The 12,943-nt window shown below is 42.7% G+C and overlaps 1 pseudogene; it reads right to left on the reverse strand.

Annotated features, from left to right (window-relative positions):
* Positions 1 to 4,865: 4,865 nt before the first annotated feature.
* Positions 4,866 to 12,943, reverse strand: part of LOC147421228 (uncharacterized) — a 29,267-nt pseudogene continuing 21,189 nt past the window's right edge.

A 12,943-nucleotide genomic window follows, 5' to 3' on the forward strand; every position in this document is an offset into this window, starting at 1 on the left:
ATGGGAAGTCAAGGAGGGACTCCTTACCTACAGAGCCTCGCACCGACGGCACCTCCCTCTACTCTCCCTTCCTATCGCCCTACTCCTATTCCATCGCAGGGTCCTACTCTCCTTGCATCATAGGGTCCTACTCCCCTTGCATCACAGGGTCCTACTCCCATGGCATCACAAGGTCCTACGCCACTCCATTCCACTTCGGCTTTGCCAGAACATCGTCGACGGACTTCCTCTGGCAGTGCGCGTCGACGCTCATCTCAGGACAGCGAGCGCCGTGAGAGACGAAGCGGCGGCGGATCTTGTGGTTTTGCATGTTTTGGTAGTGGCGGGGGAACGGAGTCCCCACTTGCAGAGCGTGCCGCCCCTGACACCGAGGATGAGGATACTGACGCACCCGTGCCAGACACGCATGGGTGCTACTACAGGATTAAATATGGCGGGGAGGTGGATTTTAGCACAGCACAGGGCAGGGCATTTCGTACAAATTCGTATACATTCAATGTATAAGAGTTGTTTTATAAATTTTAGAGACCAACTGCCCGATCATGCACAGTACATTGAGGACGCTTTGTTAGTTAGATTTCCAAACGCCCCCGATCAACGTTTTTCACAACAATGGTTGGAGGGCTACATAAAGACATTTCTAAAAAACAAGCAGTCCAGTGTGCGACGCGCAGCAGCCAACGAGGTCATAGATCCAGACAGGAGTTCCCGCGGTGCAACATGACAGATCCGGAGTGGGAGTGGGCAATTCAAGAGAAGAGCGATCAAGCTACGACGGGCTCATCATATAGACAACAACGCCAGGCCCGCGCAAGACAAACTCCCACGTACTATGGCTTAGGAGGCAAGGGAGCTTGGAAGGATAAATATGTAAGATTATTTGAATTATAACGTTGATCGGTGATTATAAAGATTGTAGTTGATGATTTGGTATTGTTATTGCTAACTTAGGAAAATGTCACTCTCTCTCGACCAATCAGAGAGATGGTCAAGTATCGGGAGCAACATACAAAATTTGATACTTGGCAATGATTGTTCGAAAACAACCACATCTCTCGCGAGCAATTCGACGCGACGGTTGGACCACTACAAGCGGTAAGTTTAACCAAGTAATTTTGTATCAATTGTTTTAAGATGTGGATAATTGTTTAATTTGGTTTGCGTTTATGTAGAGTCAAAGTGATCCAACATACGTGCCTCTGGACGACGACGAGGATTAGATTAAAAAAATGTTTTGTCAAAACTTCCATAAAGTCCCAATGTGGCACAATGTATATAGAACTATTTACTTTTTATTATAACTTATAAATGGTTGATCTTTTACTTTTTATTATAACTTTTTTAAATGCTTGATCTTTTACATTTTCAATTGTCAAGGTAAAGTTAATTCATATTTAGTTCTCTGGTATTTTTTATACTCTTTCAAAAAACAATTGATGTTTTATTGTTTTATGCAAGTAAAAAACAAAGGTGCTCATTTGGGCCACCCAAATTTGGGTGGCCCAAATGAACACCTTTATTTTTGAATTGGCGTGTAGCGGTAACAAGCGCGGTAATAACAGCAGCAAAGGTCACGGTAATAGCAGCGGGTATATTTCCGCGACTATTACCGCGCTTATTACTGAGAAACCACTATCGTGTTCATAGCCACGATTATTGCCGCCCCCGCAAATTTTTCTCTCTCCTTTTTCCTTTGTTTTTCCGCGGCAATACGATTATAGACAACTCCTCTTATAGTGTAACAAGCCGATTTTAAGTTAAAAGTGTGCCAGATGCGGCTCTAAGAGCCAAAAGATGCCTTGGTAATGCTAAACATTGAGTATGCTTGAAGTGGTCATAGCTGGGATTTTATTGATCAAAATTGTAGTACTTGAAGTGCTCTAAAGGGCTGTATTTACGGCTTGTCAATTGGAGCTACATATAAGAAGTTATGGCAGTTTGAAGTTGAGTGAGTAGCAGATCCGTACCGGATTGGGTAGTTGCTAATAAAAGGTCAAGGATGTTGTAAATGCATGGACATAAAGTGCTCACTTCCAAGAGCATGTCCGTCTTTCCAGTTTGTCAATCGGGGTTTCGATTGATAAGATATGGCCAGTTTAAGTATCACCGGGGCCCAGTTCCGTACCGCTCTAGTTGCCTTGATCAGTCAAGTTCATCTGGTATTTTTTTTTTAGCTTCAGCCAGGCTCTGGGAAATGGAGCCGCCAGAGCAGAATATATGCCTTGATCAATACATGTGCCAAGTATGGTGGCAACCGAAGGTCGTCTTCACTAGCAATGTATTTTCAAGTTCGCCAGTATACACGATTAATGCAATGCAGTGCCCGATATGTATGCCAAATGTGGGCTGATACACAAGCATTTGTTTTATACATATAATTTCTTGTCTTGACGGACATGTAAGCTGAATTGTGGGGGAACCGAAGTCGTGCTTGGCATTGCCTTGGCCGGGTTTTGAGACGTGTATGCCTACTATGGCACCGTAATGAAAGCACAAAAAGATCTTAATGAGTTCATAGTGCAGTGCATTGAGTGCCGGCGTTGCTTTGTTCGATATGTATGCCCAATCTATGAAGCCAAAAGGTCCGCCCACTTAAGTTAGTGGCCGCCCATAATGAGCCCACCACCAAGTTAATGGCCACCCTATTTTGTAATGGGTGTATGAAGCCAAAAGGGCCGCCCACTTAAGTTAGTGGCCGCCCATAATGAGCCCACCAAGTTAATGGCCACCCTATTTTGTAATGGGTGTGTGAAGCGATAAAGAAAAAATCCATGGCATGAAGGCAAGGAGGGCGCATGCAGCGTGGAGGAAGGAGGAAGGAGACACGCAGGCCGCAGCAGTGCTCGGATGAGCTCGCCCAAGAGACAAAAATTGCAGAGCTTGCCAAGGCGCTCCTATTTGGAGCCACTCCCCCTCGATTTGGTGCAAGCCCGAATTCGATTGCCATGTCACCAAGGGGTGCTACCCATTAGCGACATCGCTAATGGGTTAGCCGTTTTTAGCAAGAAAAGTTTCCCATGCAACCCAAAGTGGGCTATTATAAAAAGGGGAAGCAACTCTTTTGGGCTCTCTCCTCGACACTCATTAGCCATCATAAGCCCAAGCTCTCTAAAGCAAGCCAACATAATCCTAAGCTCTAAATCAAGCCATCATAATCCTCGGATCTCATTAGCCATCATAAGCTCAAGCTCTCTAAAGCAAGCCATCATAATCCTAAGCTCTAAACCAAGCCATCATAATCCTCGGATCTCATTAGCCATCATAAGTCCAAGCTCTCTAAAGCAAGCCATCATAAGCCGAAGCTCTCAAAAGCAAGCCAGCATAATCTTAAGCTCTAAACCAAAGCTTCATAAATGGGCTTATTCCAATTCTACTTGATCCTCCCTCTTCTTCTCATTCATCTAAGCCATAATCCCGAAGCCGACAACCTTAAGCCAAATCAAAACTCCTAAGACCATTTGAAGCTGAAGCTCCCATAGCCATAACGGAAGGAAAATCAACTCTCTCTCAACCTTGAATCAGCAGAAGGAAAACGAAGCAGATCAAGGCAGTTTTTGGCAGACCAATTAAGGCAAACGTTTTTATTTGGTATTGTTTCATCGGACCAGACATTATCATCACTACTGAAGCTTGAATTTCTTAATTAGCACCTGGATTAAGGCAGGTTAAACCTTGTAAGGAGCATAAACTCCTCCGTTAACATTTGATTAAACATGGATACTGTTAAGTATTTGATTTGAGTTATCAGGCTTCAGAATCTGAATCAAATTGTCTGTTTAAAGCTCTGTCCCCATTAATTGTGTCTACTACGACTCTTTTCCTCGCACCTCTCACAGTCAGGGGCCCTGTGCCTTCTCGGCTCACCTTTCGAATACAAATCCCCCGACAACGGTATCTTACATGTTGACCTACCCCCTACACACGGACAAGATATGGATGTTCTAACAATGAGCCATCCCCCCTCATACGAATTTCGTACAGAATGTAATGACCCACTATTGTATGCCTACTAGTAACATGACAACTTAGAAAGCACATGACATACAATCTCGTGATGGAGGTCCTGAGCTCGATATTTACTAGGTGTTGAGTGTGAGCCTTGAGGATTTTGCATAAACAAAAAGACCTAGTTGAAGAGGAAGAGGACTGTGGATAGATTGTATCCAATTGAGTGTGGAAAGACCCACTAGTAGGGGAGAAAAGGCATATCTTCAAGTTTAAAAGACTTTTCTTTGGGATTAGGGATGAAAAAACAAATCATTAACAAACTACAACTTCTTTGGAGCAGAGATGAATACAAGTCTACCATTACTATTTAACAAACTGATTGGACGCTAGTGAGCCACATGCCAACCAAAGATTCCTTACTATTCTTGTGCAAATCTTCTCGCACACTAGCAAGTGTCTTATTGGCCTACCATGGCCTATCCTATAGTAATTTGACTTGTTCTATCTAAGTTTGTGAAGCAAGGAGCTTATGACACCCTCTCAAGCTATCCATCTCCTTGTCTTTCCCCCCATAGTAGCATTTTCTTCACTCTCTTTATCCTCGTTGCACTACATTTGAACTTGGGGATTTTTCGTTCTGCAAACAAATTAAGGGGGCATATTCTCTCCATAACACAGAGGAGAAGCTTCAGCCTAGCTAGTGGCAAGATGACCATGTGACAACTGGAGGCAAGTGCAGCAGAGCAGGTAGTGGATAAGATGGAAAACATCCCAAGCACGGAGGAAAAAATCCCTACTACTTTATATGCCCTCAAGCTGCTCTCCATATAAGCTAGCTCCTTGCAGCACTTCGAGCATGCAGACACCTTGACAAGACCCGTCAAAGCTGATCATGGCAGAGAACATCGGAATGGCAACTATAAACTCTTAAAGTATGTTGCAAGAGTGACCATCAAAACATATTGTGCAGTTCCTGGGCTAAGCCTTGTTTCAATTATATTATGTAAAACTGCCTCTGCGTGCTCTGGATCACTTTCCTTGCCATAAGAGTCCAAGAGCACATGCATTGTCCCAAGTGTTGGTTGAGTGCATGTAGCTTGTTGGGATGCGAGGTTTTGTTGCATCTCTTGTGTGAACACTCTCTTCCACCTAGAAAAGTCTTATGTGTCAAACCATGTGAAGAACCTCTTACAACCTTTGTATAAAGCACCACCACTTGTATTTGTGCATGCACAGCCACCTCTTGTGCTCATATATGTCAAAAGGTTGTCTATTTGTATAAGCTTATATAGAGGCACATTATACTGAATATATGTAAGCTTTATCATTTGCAAGTATACTTTATATTGTATTGTGCAATAGCTCTTTGCACAAGCTCTATTTTGAATCCCTAAACTCTGAAATTTGATATGATTAACCCTCACTCTCAACAACCAGAAGTGTATGACTTTTGTCTTGAAAAACTTTGGAATCCCTTGGACGATTTGGAATTGTGTGTGTGTGTGTGTATGGCTTCTTGTCTTTTGGTGGTGGGAACCACTTGATTCTAGGAGGCAAAAAGGTCATATGTGAGTGAGAGGTAGGGCCTGGCTGCCCACTATCTACGCCCAGTTCAGCATCACCGTCCCTAACGTGTAATCAAGCCCTCGTTCGCTCGACCCCGAATTGCCAAGGTGCCATAACACCCGATCAACACCAATCCTCGGCTGCTCGGAGACCAACCCCGCCCCCTTCAGTCGAGCTGGCCTGGCTTGCAGAGCCATACTGCCAATACACCTCCGACTGGCTCCCTGTCGCGCTACCATATCATCACCGCAGTGTTTGAAGCTTGTCATCAAGGATGGGCCCAAATACCTATTCTACTGCAGCGCTACCACATCATCAGTGTTGCTAGGCATCGTCAATATTACCTCATGCTCGCAATCAGAGGCTTTCAATTAATCGTAACTTAACAGCCCTTTTGTTGCAATCAAATCGTGGAGAGCTCACATTGGTGGCATTGCTTCACAATCTCAATCAAACCTGCAATCTACGTTACCTGCTCAACAGCTCGCCTGCGCTATCTCAATAGCCTGCATTAACGCGACCTCAACCAAATTGGTGCCCCCTCTCTGTTGGTTGCCTCGTCCTGGACTCGTTCTGCTCTCTGCTCACGGACCCGCACCTGCCAGGTTTCCTACAACCAACCAATGGTGCGCTACTGATCTGCTTTGCTCATCCTCATTATCATCTTGCTGGCCCGCGCACCTGTAGCTTTTGACCCCACCTCCCTCGTCGACATCTGCAGTAGCTGTATATTCGTCATTTTTTTTGTTTTTTTGCATTAAGCATTCAAAAATAAAAAATAAACAAAAAAAATAGAGGCCCATTTCCACCGAGGTTTCAACACTATTTGGAGCTGTAAATCTCTCATCCTAGCCTAAGCCAGCTACCGTTCCCACGGCCAGGAATTTTTACCTCTCGACACAATAGAAAGGTCCTTCCCATAATCTACATCTTAGCCTTGTCCCACGAGCTTCACGCTCCTCCAAAGCTACAAAATTAGCAGTACACCACTTATGGAAAGGCACCAAACCGAGCTATGTATGTCAAACTCATGCACCACTATAACATCACAATTCATATGTATGTGTATACTAGTGCAATGTATGTATTGTACCCCATTCGCCCTGGACATTGCATCTTTGTCCAAACGGACCAACATCATGAATGAAGAAAATCAACATCAACATCCTGATGATGCAGAAAGAACAACACAGACGAAGCTCGCGACACCAAGATGCAAGGATAGCAGTTAGGAAACTTTCTCCCACATCTACAAATAATCCTTTTTGCATAGCTAAAATAATAATGAGGGCTTTTTCCCGCGTGGTTTTTTCCTCTATTGTCCATATATGTGCATTGTGTCTTCCTTTGCATTATGCATTGGATCAAAACATCAATGACAATGACAACAACAACATAACAATGAGGCAAAAACAGCAAACGACAAGTACTCTGAGAATTCTCTCAATTGTACCTTACCCTCTATTTGTGCCAGGGGAGGCTTGTGTGTGCCTACACCCTGATGTTTTGTGTGCCTACACCCTTTGTGTCTAAGGGAGGCAACTTTATGTTAAAGGGGAGGCTTGTGAATTGTGTGCCTCACCTTAGTGTGTTTTGAGGGGAGGATTGTGTAAGCGATATGCAACCAAAACCCACATAGGGGAGGATTGTTGGGATGCGAGGTTTTGTTGCATCTCTTGTGTGAACAGTCTCTTCCACCTAGAAAACCCTTATGTGTCAAGCCATGTGAAGAACCTCTTACAACCTTTGTGTAAAGCACCACCACTTGTATTTGTGCATAGGTAGCCACCCCTTGTGCTCATGTGTCAAAAGGCTGTCTATTTGTATAAGCCTATATACCACATTCTGTTGAATATATGTAAGCTTTATCATTTGCAAGTATACTCTATATTGTATTGTACAATAGTTTCTCTCTCAATCTCTACACTAACCTCTCCAAGCATGCTTATGCCATGAATGGCACACTAACCTATCCACCTTCACCCTACACAGCTTTCATCTTTTGCAATAGCTTCTCCACTTGGTCATGCTGGCCAGCTTTGCGGTAAACGTTCATCATAGCGTGAAACACCTTTGAGTTTAACTGGCAGCCATGCGCATCCTTGAAAAGGACTTCTGCTGCTTCTATCATGTCGAGACACCCGCATGCTGATATCAATGCCATGTATGACTCAACATCATGTGCAAAACGTGCCTTCTCCATCTGACAAACAATTGCTAAAGCTTCTTGAATATTCAAGCGCTTGCTAAAAATCCATATCAAAGAATTATACGTGTAACTATCTGGAGAGCATCCTACAGCCTGCATCCTCATGAACATTTGTGCACCCTTGCTAAAGTAACCCAGTTTTCCATAAAGTGTGATCATATTGTTATAAATGATCACATCAGGAGAGAACCCGTTGGCCTCCATTTATTTGATCATGACCTTTGCATGATTTGGGTGTTTTGATTTTGTGAACGACAAACTTAGGCTTTTGTTAACCTACATGTTTGGAAAATAACTGGCATTTTTCAAATGATAAAACACTGCTTTTGATGCATGTCCTTTGTCTCCTTTGACAAAAGATTCAATGATATTCATCAAAACATTCTTGCTTCACCTTACTCCATATTGATGCATTTCTTGAAGCACATTACATATCTCCTTCATTCAGCATTGACCACTACCTGAAGCAAAGCAGTGCATGTCCTTTCTGTGGGTGTTTTACCATCATCAATCATCTCGGCAATGGCAAATCTTGCATTATCATACTCCCCACAAAAACGAATAGGCAAAGATGAGAGGATTCCAGGCTTTAAGAGACTCTTCTTGCATTTCTCTAAATGTACATTTTTCCCTTTCCCAAAGCCATGCTTGCCATATTCCCCTATCATGGAAATGTATGCCTCTAAAGGCAACTCAGTGTCAGCATCTTTTGTTGATCTATTAGATGACATTTGATCTGACTCCGTTTATCAGATGCACCTAAGACAAATTTCATCCATTTCAACACAAAAACGTTGTGTGTCAAAAGATATAAGCAGTATTTGATCTGGCAACTGTACATCCTGAAATAGGGTGATAAGGGTCTTGTATGCATCCAGACTCGTGATTTTCCATAGATTCTAGCTGTATCAAGCTCAATCTTAACTGCATCAACCACAAGAAGATTTAGAAATTTTCTCATGTAGGAAAACCGAGCATTTCTCAATGTTTTTCATACAATGTATAACATCATGAGCTTCTGCTCAAGAGGCACCGCATACCTAGCTAGGTACGATTGGGGGCAGGGGACCACCGGCCCCCCCACCGGACTTGTGGTCCCTTGCCCCCAATTGTACCTAGCTAGGTATGCGGTGCCTCCCTCATAGAAGCTCATGATGTTGAGGTAAGTCACAATGTCGAAAATATTGTGAAATTTTTTCCAAAACTTCTTGTGAACCTGCTTGGCTTTCGCCAATATTGTAAGCAAGAACTCATGCATTTGTGAACCTAGCTTGGAGCTAAAGCCAGATAATAAAGAATCAACAAACAGCTGGGCTTCATGATATTTTGCTAAATCACCCAAGGTTTGCAATATGCAAAGAAGTAATTTCTCATCAACATGTGGCCCTTGAGCCAAAACCGACAGCAGTAGCTCAGAAGCTTTATTGGGTAAATGAGCCTCTAAACGTGTGGTGCACACCTCAATGTGAGAAAATCCAGCATTTAAGAAATCATTGCTGATCATATCCACAACCCTTATTGTGCTCTCTTGTGACAACAATTGTAGCGAAGTACTGTATACTTTTGAATCAGGCACAAAACCCAGCCTTCTCGCCTTCTAGTAGACTATCATAGCTTTTTTGGAGCAGGTTGATCTTTTGCAATACGTCTATCAAGAGACAAAATGCTCTATGATCTGGGGGGGGACACTATTGCCATGGCCTACTGGAGCCGATGAGCAGAGAGGCAGGGAGTGGTGGCATGGAGCATGGTTGTGGGGAGCCACACACACACACACACACACACACACACACAAAAAGAGAGAGAGAGAGAGGGAGAGAGAGAGAGAGAGAGTCAGGCAACAAGGGGGGCTTCTGAGCCTCGTGATTAATTGACACCCTGTCTGTCAGGTGGGATCTACAGTCCCTATTGATTGGGGGCGGCAGGATCGCTTTTGCACCATCCAATGGCGGATTAATCCCCAAGTGATCACTATGTGATCACAATTAAAGTGAACTCCACGTAAACTTGACATGAACATCAAATGATCGCCAAGTGATCCCTGTGTGAATCCCAATCAAGATGTGATCACCTTGTGAACCCACTTATTTCAAAGTGATCATGGCGTGATCTCGAGCATCCCAAAGTGATCTTCGAGTGAACACCATGTGATCCTCACCCCATCATTTTTGTTATACATGACCGAAAGTCTCACCTCCATTTCAAGTAGCATGCGATAGCTTAATGGAAGATTCTTGGTCTCCGGTGTGGTAGGTGGTGGGTTCAAGTCATGGGGGCTCAACCGGTCGGAATCTTTTTATTCCTAAGAGTAAACGGACGGTCGAGATCGTTCAAAGATTGCCGACCGTTGATCCCACCTAACAAGGGGGTGTCAAATAGTCCCGAGGAGGCAATGGTAGGTAGGCTAGTGTTTTGAAGTTTCGAAAAAAATAACTTCACAAACATACAAAAGTCCCTTCAGGGTAGATTCCCTTCAATTGAAGTTATTTAACTCAATTTCCTTGATTTTTCAAACGGATTTTCTCCTTCTCCCTTTCCTTTGATTGACGGTTTTTACTTTTCAACCGGCTCAAGACTAAGATGAGGCACACTTTTCATGAACACTCGGAATCACATTGCACAATGCAGATGAAGCAGTGAAGTAGTTTAGACTCTAGCTGTATATCTAGTCTCTAGTAATTTTGGTGAATACCAGTGAATTATTAAAGAGACACTTTAGGGAGACAGTAGCAATGAGCTAATGATCAGATATCTTTTTTTGCACACTCAATCTTTGTAAATCAATGACAATAATCTTTTCAACCAATGGAATATTTTCATAATTTATAAAGTGTTTATTGATTTTTACTAACTAAAAAGAGAATTTGTCTCTATGGCCTTTGCCATTTGGGCAGGTAAGAAAGGGGAGGCATAACTAAGGCCTCATCCCTTTGGGGCAGGCCAAAATAGGCTCTTTTGAATTTCAAGCGAAAGCTTTATAAAAGCTTAAAATAGAATAACCCTTCAACTTTATAAATTAGACTCTTTTGTATTTTGTAGTGCTAGTTTTGAAAGCTTAAAAGAACATAACCCTTCAACTAATAAATTAATACTTTTACGTTTTTGTGTTTGTTGTTGGATGAAGGAGTGGCTACGTGTAAGAGGAGATGTGGGGCTCGATTGGGGCCTTAGTTGGGGCTTCGCAAGGTGGGGATTCAGCCTGGCAATGTTGAGTGTCATGGTGTAGATTCCTTTTGACGGCACTCGCGTCAGGGCCTTGGTGGGCTTAGGGTGTGCAAGTGAGCTCTAAGGTCTGGTGGATTCCCTTGCTTGTGATGAGTTGAGGACCCAGCTTGAGAATATTTAAAGAGGCTTCTTTTTAATGATTTCAAGGTTGAGCGAGAGTTTTCAACAGAGCCCTTCAAATGACGGCACGGACGAGATCGGTAATGCCACTTCATATGAAGGGTTTGGAGCTAAAAAAATAGATAAGTCTAGGGGAGAGGGAAGAGCATGGAACATATGAGGTGCTTCTCCATCTTTGATAGAGAAAAATATTTGTATTGTATGCTGCTATGATAGATATTTTCATTGCACCATCCCATACTTTCTATAAGAAAGCCCATACTTTCTATAAGAGCTTTCTTGTGAGGCGTGTTTTGACAATCAAAGCGGTCAATTTAGGCCTTGGTCCACATATTCCCACTGTCTTTCTAAAATCTTTGGAATAAATAATAGACATGTTTTAAAAATGGTATAGTAAAAAAATTCCCATCTGTAAATAAATTTTGTAAATCTATGTTCCATTTAAAACCCCTCTGTTGTTTGCACGTGTTATCATACATATTAGTGAGTGACCCCCCCCCCCCCCCCCCCCCCCCCGAGAGTGCAAATATGTCCTTTTAGAGGGAATAGGAGTTGATGCTCTCTCTCTCTCTCTCTCTCCAACCATTGTATTTAAGGTGGCCCAAGTAGTTGTATGTAGCCCCCCCCCCCCCCACCCGCCCCTCCCTTATGTATATAGTATGAAGTGTAAAAGTGCAAGAGCTCCATCTCCTTTTCCAAGCTTGTTGAGAAGTTGAGAGCCTACACCAACAATCTTGGCTATGGAATGCAAATCCAACCAAGAGCCATGCTTCAATGCTTAAACTTTCCATCTTCTTCATCTTCATTACTATGCTAGTATGCTATGCTAAGCAAGAAGAGTGATGATAAGGGAGGAACTATCTCTTTCTCCTATGAATGATTCTTCTTCCTCTTTCCTACCCTCATTCCCCGCTAGCTCTCTCCACCTTCGAAGGTGTTTGAGGCCTTGGGAGTGAGGCTTGGGATAGTTTATGCTTTTTGCAAAGTTTATGTTATGCTCCCAATGCATGAAGCTTTCCATCTTCATAGCATCACCAAGGTCACAAGGAACATAAAGATTGTATTGTAACAAGTCTCTTTTGATGGGAGAATCTATAATACAAACGTCTTTTGGAGGGGGGACCGGCTTCAAGTAAATCTGGTCTGGAATTGGAGCTGATCTCTTGAGATAGCTAATTCGAGTTTTGGAAGATTTCAGCTACTGGTGATGTATGAGTTCAGACAGCAGGCTGGACAAAGGAACAGAAACTCAACTGGAATATACCTATTGGAATAAGAACCAGACTATGTACTGAGAATGATATTCAAATTTCAGATTCAGATCTAGATTACTGAGTTCAGAGTAAGTATAACTAGAATATATTGCCGTATTTGAAATTACAGATGAAGGATTACAATGAGTACAATGTGGCTTATGAACAAAAGGATAGACAGTGCACAATTGACAACAACTGCCAATGATTGACAACTCGAGTACAATTGCCAACAAATGCCACCAAAACACTAACCCGATTATGCTAACCTGATTACAATGTAATGGGCCCTATTTATATGCCTTGGGTTTACCATGGTAATCATTGTAGTAATTACTGATTGATTCACTGCCCGTGTCATAAGAGAGCGTTCTCACCTAGTGAAACTGTCTCAGCCGTCTACATGGTCCTCAAGTATTGTTATGCTCTCTAATACTCTCTCTCTCTCTCTCTCTCTCTCTCTTGCAAAAGTATTGTTCATGCCAAGTTAAATAAGTACTATGTTTATGTTGCTACCGTCAATTAAGTTCACCCCCTATGTTTTCAAAGTAATCTCACAAAAATGCTCACTCTAATTCTCTTAATTCCACTATTCTCAAAGTTCATAGGCCATTTCCATTAC

This window comes from Adiantum capillus-veneris, chromosome 28, assembly GCF_014529385.1.
Source record: "Adiantum capillus-veneris isolate H3 chromosome 28, ASM1452938v2, whole genome shotgun sequence".
In the NCBI taxonomy this organism is placed as follows: domain Eukaryota; kingdom Viridiplantae; phylum Streptophyta; class Polypodiopsida; order Polypodiales; family Pteridaceae; genus Adiantum; species Adiantum capillus-veneris.